Raw genomic sequence first — 11,251 nt, 5'->3', positions numbered from 1 at the left:
ACAAATGCGATTTCTTGGTTTCAGCGGAGATTGCGGCATATTCGCCATCAAACACTTGGAGTTTATTCTTGGAGACATTCCCTTATCATATGCAATCGAGGACCACATTCAGTACTTCAGGGATAAATTATGCATCGACAATTTTTATGAGAATGTATACCCTTGATGTTAGAACAATTATTTTGATTTCTTTATGTTAGAACATTTATTTTGATTTCTCTTTAGTTTTGTATATAAAAAATAACATTTGCTATTTGATGACGCACAATAGTATATTTCTCCTTAGCTATGTATATAAACAATGTCATTTCGATTGACAAAATTCATTCACTACAAGAAAAAACAGTATTCATAACACTTAAAAACTGCTAACCGGGAGTATTGATAACGCTTCTGAAAATGCTAACATAGCCCCTGTTATTAAAAGTCCTGTCTTTTCTATAACAGTATTTGAATGTTATGTTCGATGTTATCTTAAACTATTCAATAACACATTTTTAGTTGCTATAATATTCAAATAATAAAATTTAGTTAGAGTATTTGATTATAAATTTGACATTTAATCTTATACTTTTTGCATAACACTTTTCAACTGTTACATTTGATTATTTTGATAGCATTTTTAGTTTGTTATATTATATAAATCATAATGATTTGTTACGCTTATAGTAATAAAATTTTGTTACTTTAGTATGAATAATATATTTTAAATTTTATTTTGATAAGTATACTTATAAGGTTTTTTTTTAATTAAAAGATTTTCATTATTGTATTTTGCTAAAAAAAAAATCAAAATTAATCATAAAATGTAATTCTTAATAGATTGATAAACTATAAGTATTACATTGAACAATAACTAATTCAAACAGTGAATGTGTCTACTTCATGAGATCTTAATTCTAACTTAAGTTTGAAAGCATAACATAATAAAGTTTTATAATCTTGAATATTTTTTTACTTCAAAAATGAAAAACAGAAACATTACAAGATACACAAAAGTAAACCATGCATGAAACTTGCTCCATTATTCAATTTATCATCCTTTGTGCACTTGTCTTTGTTGTGAGCATAAATAGCTATCACTCCCCCAAGCTAAAGATCACTGAAATTTGAGGAACCTGCTGAAAAGTTTGATGAGAAATGAAAAGGACACTATAAGCCCCTAATGGAAACTGAGAAAAATTCCCAAGCTAAAGATCAAATGAACAATAGAACTTGTAATAACACACTCAACCATACACAAAGTTAACAACGAAATGAAACACATGGAAGCAAGACAAGCACTCCATGGATCCAAAAGTAGGGAAATACTCCATTTAAGCAGTAGAAACCATATAATGTGAAAAATACTCTTCTACCTAGATATTTACAATCTTGAAACACAAACAAACTCACACTCCCCCAAACAACCTGTAATATAGTTGCCATAAAGTTTAAATAGCTATTAGTAATCTTCCCTGTCTCATAAATACTCAACACAGTCCAAAGGAACTAAATCGCATCAACTAAATCAAACATACCAAATTCTTAATTAGAAACTTAGATCAAATACATTGATTTTGGCCAAATCTAACAAACACTTTATAAATATATATATTGATATAGTAATGATACATTGATTATGTGATACTAAATTGAAATCTCCATAAAAAATACCTCACAGAGATGTTCTTGCATGGGTTCTTCCTTCCAGCAGAGGAGATACCGATGTGACTTGTGTGAGGAAGACAGAGCACCATGACTCGCACCGCTGTGACTCGTACCAACATGCTCCAACATGAGCACTGCAAGCCAGTATTCTTGAAATTACTGCATTCAAGAATGGATGTAAATGGCAAACTAATCATATCAAGTTTGAAGAGGTCCATGTCATATTCAGTGTCACCAAAGCCATGATCTTTAACATCACATTTCAACTACTCATTTCACAAGAAAAAAACAGCTAGTAGTTCTAACAATCGTAATATAAATTCATAAACTTGAGAAGTAAAACTCCTTATACAAATATTTCAATCAGATGTTTCCATAGAAATCCTGATGGACGCATATACAAGAGTAGCAAGATGGACGCCTGATTAAATTAAATAGCATTGTTATAAAGAGGGGAAGAAAAGAAAAAGAGAATTGCATTCCAACAATAAAGAAAACAAATTTAACAAAACTACAATCCTTAATGCATATAGAACTAGAATATACTTGAATTCTAGTAATTACAGCCACTTCATAATCACATACATCATATACGATACAATTAGACTACATAGTCAAGAAAGTTTGAATTCAAGCCATTAAAAGTGCATTATATTCTTGATCAGATGATTTCATGGTAAAGAGAAGCTCTTGCTAAAGATTACATGCTCAGATAATCAGAGATTTCATCATTTAAGAGATATTTTTATTTTGCCAAAGATAATGGAAGAAACAAAGATTGCCATATTTGTACAAAAATATAAATATTTATAGGAATTAGGATAAACAATGGAGTAACAAAACATAGCATAAACAATGTCGACTGAAATCTCATCAAAATAATGCTTAAATCATATTAATATATCTAATTCAAAGTAAAAATTACAACCTAAATAAACAGCATTACATAACATATATGTATATATATAATCCACATTGTATCAATATCTACAACCCATAACCTTTCCTGTAATATAGTTTGGATTTATGTCAATTATGAAGTGAAAATGTTGATCAATTATGAAGATAATAACAGCTCTAAACATATCCATATCATACCAAGTTGCATTGTACATGTCATAGAACTTGTCAAAGGCTTTATCAAAACAATAGTGGCAAACCAATACCATTAAACCAACAACTGTATCAAGATTAATTTACTAATACCATTAATATAAATTTATGAGGATAGGTTTATGTAGGAAAGAAAGGAGAATGATAATTACACTCACATTCATCCCAAAGGCACTCTGATCAGATGAACCTCTTCTATCCAAATCATCCTTTTCTGTTTTATCTTTCATTTAAGAGTCGCTGAAATCATTGCTCCCTCCAGAGCCTCGTGTCCCAGAAGATATGCCACGATGCAGAGGCAAAGGCCCGGACATTCTTTAACCCTGGACTCACTACACAGAAGAGACTACAGGAAACAAGAAAAAATATATGGGATTAGAAAAGAAATTACTCAATTCGAACAAAAGCAGGATAGAGATTAAGAGAAACAGACTCAAATCCTACCCTTAAAAGTTTTACAAAAAAAAATAAAAAATAAGACCAACGTCGTCAGCTTTCTCAAATGGAATTAGTTTGAGTGACAGTAAAAGAGACTCCACCAAAAATGAATAAAATCCTTATAAAAGATGCTGCCCATCAATGTTCCCAATCCAAACAAGTAGAGGCATGAAAAAAAAAACAGAAAACCCAGATATATTCTTCACTTAAATTCCAAGAAATATGCAAAGTTGGATTGGTTCTTCACTCAAGAGAGTTCAAAACACAAGCTAACATGAAACCCTTAATTCTAACCCAGATAAAACTAAATCATATAATACCCACAAAATCCTCAATTGTTATAAACTACCATTAGTTACCAACACAATGCACAAAAGTGGTTGCATAGAACCACAAAACGCATATAAATACTGATAAAAAATCCCAACCAGTAAATTAAATTTTCTTATACAGAAAGCTGCAAACTCTACGCGACATTGTGTGACCCAACCAGTCTACCCTATTAAATGGGAATAGGAGAGAAAACTACAAATACATATCATAAAATTATATATCCTAGTCTTTATGAAAGCAGGCATTTTTATTGAAATAGCATAGTTTCAACAAACATCACAGTTACAAGAAGAAAACCAATAACAGACCTAGAAGGGAAAAAAAAACTCACCATTCTACTGGATAATCAATTCGAGCAATTTTTGAGATGAGCATAGCCAACATGAGAGTTGTCTGTATCAGACATATAAAGAGCATAGTAAAAGTGGATTCTTTCACTAAAATAATGCCACCTCTAAAATAAATATATAAAAGAAAATCTCATATGAAGAGTTAGGACTAGGGCTAGGATGATAAATCTTGAACGATATATGATGAGATAGATATATTTATATACATATATTTAGAGAGAGAGAGAAAGAGACCATGTTCCATTTGTAAAAAAAAGAAGTAAGGGCAACAAACACCTGATAGTTTTCTTCTCTTAAATGGGATACCAGTTTTTGCCTCAGATGTACTTTCTCTTCGTTGTTGATTCCCCTGAAAGCAATATGTTCACATTAGATGCCATGTGATAAAAATAAATTATTTACCTTGATAAAAACATATCCTGCCCACCCACATGAAAAAACGTAGATACTACAATGCTTTTTTTTTATCAAGAAGAAAGGATGAACTTCATTAATCAAACAAGCAAAGATACACACTAAACCAACTCAAACAACCAACGGCTAACAACAAGCCTCAAAAAACAACTCACAGCAAGCTAAAAGAAAAACCAATACAGGGAAAAACAGAGCAGAACACTAAACAATTACATAGTGAACTGAGCTAGTAAACGATTATCCTGGGCAGAAAGTTTCTTTTTGCTAATACTGATAAGCCTATGATGCAATAAAAGTTTAACTTCAGCAGCTAAACTAGAAGCAGACCGAGAGCAATGATAAAAAACACAGCCATTTCAATTCCTCCAAATGCAGTACACTACAGCAGCTAACAACATAATATATATATATATGTGACAGTAATCCATTGTTTCTGCTAGAAATCCAATCTCTCCATTTGTTCTTTGCCTGTTCATTGCTTTTACTAAATCACATACTCGCATAAACGGATTGCCTTATATATGAAAATTAAAGTACTTTTCCACAGAATGGATAAGGGAAGCTTTGGGACAACCGTACAGTGAGGACACAGAAAGGTGAAGACAGCCGTACTGTTGAGATTAGCTTACTCTAATTTTTGAAGAGCATGAAAAGCATAAAAAATGTAGAGCATAAAAACATAAAACAAAACTAGTTGCAGAGCATAAAAAATACCACTAACAGGAGCCTGAAACAGAGATCAAAATGTAGCTGCAGGCAAGCTGTAAACAAAAGCAAACCCTACAAGCAAACAAAAGTAACATAAAACAGATGGAAATACTGAATACACCATAACAGAAGGAAATACTCATCATTTAAATGTCGCAATCTAAAAAATAGGGGACCGCCATTGATTAAACTAGAAAAGTCTGTCGCTCCTATGAGGGAAAACAAAATCAGAAGACAAGAGAGAGAGAGAGAGAGATTTAGAAGAGATACGTACCATTGAGCCTACACCTCACCTTTCCAAGCCCTGCCACCATCAAACCTCACAGCCACTGGTGCACCTGCAAAACAGAAAGAAATAAGCATAGCTAAGTGTCTAAGTCATTTGTAATTTATATTATGCACCCAAAAGCAAGCAATTTCTTCCACATCAATAAATTTATTGTCAAAAGCATTCTATAAATGAATAATAAATGATAGTATTCTCCATGAAACTAGAAAAGACTCAGATCATAACATTACATTATAATCAGAAAGATGCTACTTTAGAAGACCATGAGAATCAATGGCTAGTTAATTACTTCTGATTTCAATTAAAAATGCATTCAAGCACAATAAAAGTTAAAGAAACCAACACTACTCAAGGCCACCAATTATAAAACTTTCAGTAAGGTTAATGTAAGATCTGGCTGATCAAATTCAATATAATTGAATATGTATGCAAACCGCACCAAATGAATCCCTCCCTACATATATTTACACACTGAAAGAATACGTGCAAGGTTTACTAACTAAAACAACTAAAATCCTAAGATACATGTCAAATCCAATGCTATATACAAACTCTTATTTCTTTACAATCTCTAATAATAACATAAGTATAACCTGATGAACTGTTAAGCAGCATTCTTTACAAGCTCAAGCCATCATAATGTGGTAGCATGATAGCCAATACATGTATATTTAGATCAGTTTCATCTGCCTCACAGACCATCTTGTAAAATTCTGTCAAAAACAGAGAAAAATTTGACATAAAAATATAGCAAAACATAGATGAACCCTAACAGAACATAACTAATAACATAAATACACACAAATAGATTATAAATACATTTTTTATTGTTCAAGAGAATCAATTATATTTGTTCACCAATTTACATAATAAAATTGATAATAAAAAAATGTCAAAAGAACAGAGAAAACAACATCAATACTATTATCTCTCACATAATTCAGACTCAAAACAGAACCATTAATAGCTAATTTATTTTAAGAATTAACTACAAGCACCAAACGAAACCAAAACTGTAATAGCTCCAAATACATTAGTATTACAAATAGGAAAAAGATTATTCAAAGTTCACAAAATGGAAAATTCCTAACAAAAGAGGGGAAACTAAAATAAATAAATAAACTTATCTTTTATCAGAGGGTAATCAAATACAAAATAAAAGGCTATGAAACTAACCAAAGCTACATTATCAAAAGCTATGAAACTATCAGCTTTCATAAACCCAATACAAAATATATTTTACATCATCAAGTTGTAATCTTTGCTTGATCAATCCCAAACAAACAATAATTCCATAAAAGGGAGAAACAGAGAACTAACATAGATAGTAAAAATGATAGGTTCATATACAGTTGCTTTACCACCATGGACTGTCTTGACTCTTGAGACCAATTTTATCCCCATCTAAGCCTTTCAATGAATACTAATAATAGCCAAGTAGAAAAGAAAATGCAGAGAACACCTCTTTGATTAAACAGGCCAACAATCAAATTCAACAAGAGTGGGATGGAGTGAAGAAAAGAGAAGCCCTTAGATGGTTTAGCAGCAAAAACTCATCAAAACAAATGTAGATTACTTTATTTATTATCACCTATTAGAACAGTTCATGTATATGCATAGCAAAGAAAATACATTATATATTATCTTAATCAATAAAGAAAATCAGTAGAACAATAAACCTTATGACTACAATTAAAACGTAACTGAACATGTTATATTTAGAAATATAACAATTCAATGCAGCAATTATATACAATCACTATTGTAAACATCAATCATAACTCAGACAACTACAGCTGAAGTCTTCAACCTTAAAAGGAATAATCTCAAGACATTGCATCAACTTATAAAAAAGAAAATGCTAACATTACTTGTACACGTATATTCCATAAAAAAAAAATTAAAAGAAAAGGCACATGGGACAAGAATAAACCACCACCCAAAAAAATGAAAAGGTAACAAATGCAACGATCAAATTTAACAATCACAGTAACATTACTAAAGATAATGAGAGCTATATATATATATATGCATGTATACAAATATATACCATTCTAAGTTCGTCCCAAAGCTTGTAGAAGTTGGCATTATGAGGGCCATGAACATTGTAGCAAAGCTCATGAAATGTGGTATCAAGAGTTTGATCAAAAGGGAAGAAATCCCAGTCTCTATTCGGCCTTCTAAGCCTTATCTTTTCTTGAAGACCTCCTCCTACATTCAGACCCAGAAGAGACAGATTTTTTGGGCTGTTGTTCATACTTGTATATAAAACACAGTAAAAGCAAATTGGTATAACAAAAATGCAACTTTTTACCAAAATAAGCTCCAAAAAAACTTACTAGAGAAAAAGACAACAATATACCAGACCTCAAAAAGAAGCTTGACACGCCATTTGTGGTTACACATAATGGGTGGATCTGTTTGGCCACATTTTCAAGAATCTTCCAAGCTTTTTCCACCCCTGACTTCTTCAAGGCTTTAATTTCGCAAACCTTGTGAAGATCACATTCATCTCTCTGAATACCAAAACAAAATAAAAATAAAAAATCCACCCATAAACCAAAATTAAAAGAAGCTTTTGATGTTCAGAAAAGCATCAAGAAAAGATGGAAATCAAATAAAAAAAATATTTTAATCCTAAATCAAAGATCAGTACAGTAAAGAGTTTATACTGTTCTTATTTCAGAGATCAGTACAGTAAGTTTTAATCAGGCATCAAAACTTTGTTGCACAAATAGAAAGATTCAATATTTATGTCTTAAAAAGAAGGGTCAATATCACAAATGCTCTTTGACAATGTAAGTTTCATTGAACAGGTTGACTCAAGGTTTCACGTATATTACTTCAAAAGTCAATCAAATTCCAGTTAATTACTTGGTATCACTCAAGATTTCACAGGTTGGCTAAAACGTAAGGAGGTCACCAACTATATCATTAATCCACATAAATAATGGAAAATCCATATAAAAATTATTTTAATAAATAAAATAATAATAATAATAATAAATTAAAAGAAAGAAAAGGAAAGAAGAAACTGGCACAGTTGGTGTCTTCATTTCTACTTCTTTGAAAGTAAGCAAAGACAGAAATAACTTCAATGAAGAGACAAGGCTATAAGATTGAAGCCATAGGGATCAACTACAAGATTCAAACAGAAAACACATTAGAGAAATCAAGTTCTTGGTCTAGAACCATAATAGTTACCTGAAGTAATTGAAAATTCGCTCAATAAAGGAGGCAGGCAAGTGTCAAAAGGGTTGAGCTATTAAGATAAAAAGAATTGAAAATCTAAATCATGCCATACTTATGGTTACTTCAAGGACATTTCAATTCTGTTCACACTGCGATTGGGCATTCTTATGGTCTTTAGTAGAAATATCACCCAAAAAATTTCTTGTAGTAAATTAATAAAACAATTTCAATGCAAATGAATGAAACACCCAGAAACAAAGCAAGTTGTAGAAAAAATTATGGACTGTCCAATACTCAAAAATATAACTTATATACATTTATGGATGGAATCTTATGAAATGGAAACAAACGATACAAACACTTAATAAACTACCTGCCAATTTAATTTTCAAGATGATTACAATAAACACCACAACTTTAAACCTCACTGCATCACTTTTGGCAAATAAAGATAGAGTAAACATATATGTACATAAATATATAAATATTATAATATAGACCGAATTGGAGGAGAATACCAAGCAGAGGAAATTGAAAAATAATTCGATACACTATAAGACAGCTGCAGGGGCACACTCTAAAAGAACAAAATCACCATTATTTTTTGCTATAAACAAGCAAAACACAGCAGCAAAATTTTTTGGTAGAAATACAAAGAGGATAAAATAAGTTACCGCCCGACTGTTTACACCATCAATAACTACCTTGTTTGCCATCACAACAAATGGAAACTTTCCAAGGCCAGATAGACTAGCCTAAAAATCATGACAGATTACATTAAGAGGGAGAGAACTTGAAAACAAAAATTATTACCACAATCAGATTAAGAACAAAAAATCATCACAAGAATTCTGCTAACCTCACGAGTCCATCGCGAGCCTGAACGTACAAGTAAAATTTAAAAATATACTATCGATTTGAGAACTCATACCTTCATTTTATGCTCCAATAAACCAATAAAAAAATGATGCTAACTGTAAATAATGATTCACAAACTTTCTTTCTTGCTTCGAACATAGTACAGTATATTCAATCCCTAATTTAAACAAAAATTCCCACAAATAATCACAATATTATAGTTATATATACACATGAGAAAAAAAATTGCAGAAATCAAAATTGATGGAACAATATTGAGAGATGAATGGTGAGGTTTTGGAACGGGGGAGGGAGGCCAGAAAGATGACAATGGAATGAGTGACTAGGAAAGAAGAACACCCAGATTCAAACTTCATTAAACTCATACTCATATTCAAAAATCTACATATAATAACTAAAATGAAAGACAAAACATATACTATGAAGAAAACCTATAAGATTATTAAACACACAGTAATTAAAATACCCCATTCTAAGGCTTCGACTACCATGAACCAACCAACAACAACAAAAATAAGTCGAGAGGAAACATACCAAATCTCGCCTCCGTCGTGTGCTGAGGAGAAGAAGACCCACACATCGTCGAACCTGTGACCTCGCCTTTGCCTCTGCCTTCGCCAGGCGTCGTCACCTATTCTTCCAAGAAAAAGAAGAATAACGGATAGGAGTGAGAGGAGGAGAGGGCAGCGGCTTAGGGATCTCTCTCATTTACTGAAGAGTAGGAACCATTACCAGAGTGAGGTCAGGACAAGAAAGAGTACCTTTGATGTTTGCTAAGTCAAGCCGATGGGGTGGAGAGCGACTTCGTGATGTTGGAGTAGACCGATCTGACCGCCGGTGGAGGAGAACGACGCCGTGTGGTTTGAGCACTCTCTCGTGGAGGCTAGAGAGAATCGATGAAATGAATGGTGAGAATGAAGGGATTTAGGCGTTTAGAGAGAACCCATATTCAGAATGAGAGTGTTGTGTAAAATAATAAAAAAAAAATGAAAAGTAAAGGCGCCATTACTAATTCACTTGGCGCTAAATTTCTCCCCGAATATTTTAGAGCTAAATCATTAATAACACTTTTAAAAATATGCTATATCTTAACGTAATATTTACTCAAGATTCTTGTAATACAGAAATAAAAAGATTAACAAAGTCCATTAATACACAAATAAAAATAGTAACAAAGTCCATATAAATACACAAATAAAAAGATTAACAAAGACCATTAGTACTCAAATGAAAAGTTTAACATTGATGCCATAAATTTCAAACACGAACTTTACAAGTTGCCTTATTATGGCCTAGACCTCCACAAGTGCTGCACTTGCGTTGTACAACCAATTTATCTCCATTGGAAGGATGGCGTTTCTTCTTAGGCCTACCTTGTTTCTTCTTTGGAGGACCAACCGAGTTTTTCTGCGCAGGTGTTCTCACTTTTATTGTCATAATGTCATGTGGAACAATCCACTCTTCCTCGTTACCAGTAGGATATATAGATTCTGTGTAAGAGGACCTCCATGTCTCAATTTCATAGTAATCTGAACACAGTGAATAAAAGTTCACCCCTCGCTTAAGGGATCCAGATAGTGCATGAGCACATGGGATACCAATAATCTGAAACACGCTACATGTGCATTTCTTATTTAGGAGGTCGACTTCACCATTCAGCTCACCATCTAACACATGGAACTCATGCCTCCCTATTGCATGAGGGATCAAGAATCGAGCTTTCTCAGCCATATCTACCAAATTTCACTACAACAATTTTTAGTATATATTACATTAAAAAATAGCATATATTTAGAAGTGCTATTAATGGTGGGGGATTAAAAACACACGAAATATATTATTTTGGCGCCATATGAATAAACCTCAGGCGCCAAATGTAATTTTT

At 32.2% G+C, this 11,251-nt stretch overlaps 1 long non-coding RNA gene across 2 annotated transcripts; it reads right to left on the bottom strand.

Annotated features, from left to right (window-relative positions):
- Positions 1–2,107: 2,107 nt before the first annotated feature.
- Positions 2,108–4,840, bottom strand: LOC133821247 (uncharacterized). 2 transcript variants are annotated; one of them, XR_009887407.1, is made up of 4 exons: positions 4,796–4,840; positions 4,161–4,233; positions 3,866–3,927; positions 2,108–3,109 (listed from the first exon to the last, which is right to left on the bottom strand). It is a non-coding gene; the product is annotated as an uncharacterized LOC133821247 (long non-coding RNA). The 2 variants fall into 2 exon arrangements; XR_009887406.1 differs by lacking the exon at positions 4,796–4,840 and having other exon boundaries at positions 4,161–4,649.
- Positions 4,841–11,251: the final 6,411 nt, after the last annotated feature.

This window comes from Humulus lupulus, chromosome 3 (genome assembly GCF_963169125.1).
Source record: "Humulus lupulus chromosome 3, drHumLupu1.1, whole genome shotgun sequence".
In the NCBI taxonomy this organism is placed as follows: domain Eukaryota; kingdom Viridiplantae; phylum Streptophyta; class Magnoliopsida; order Rosales; family Cannabaceae; genus Humulus; species Humulus lupulus.
The sequence above is the reverse complement of the archived record's forward strand: the minus strand, read 5'-3'. Positions and strand labels throughout refer to the sequence as shown.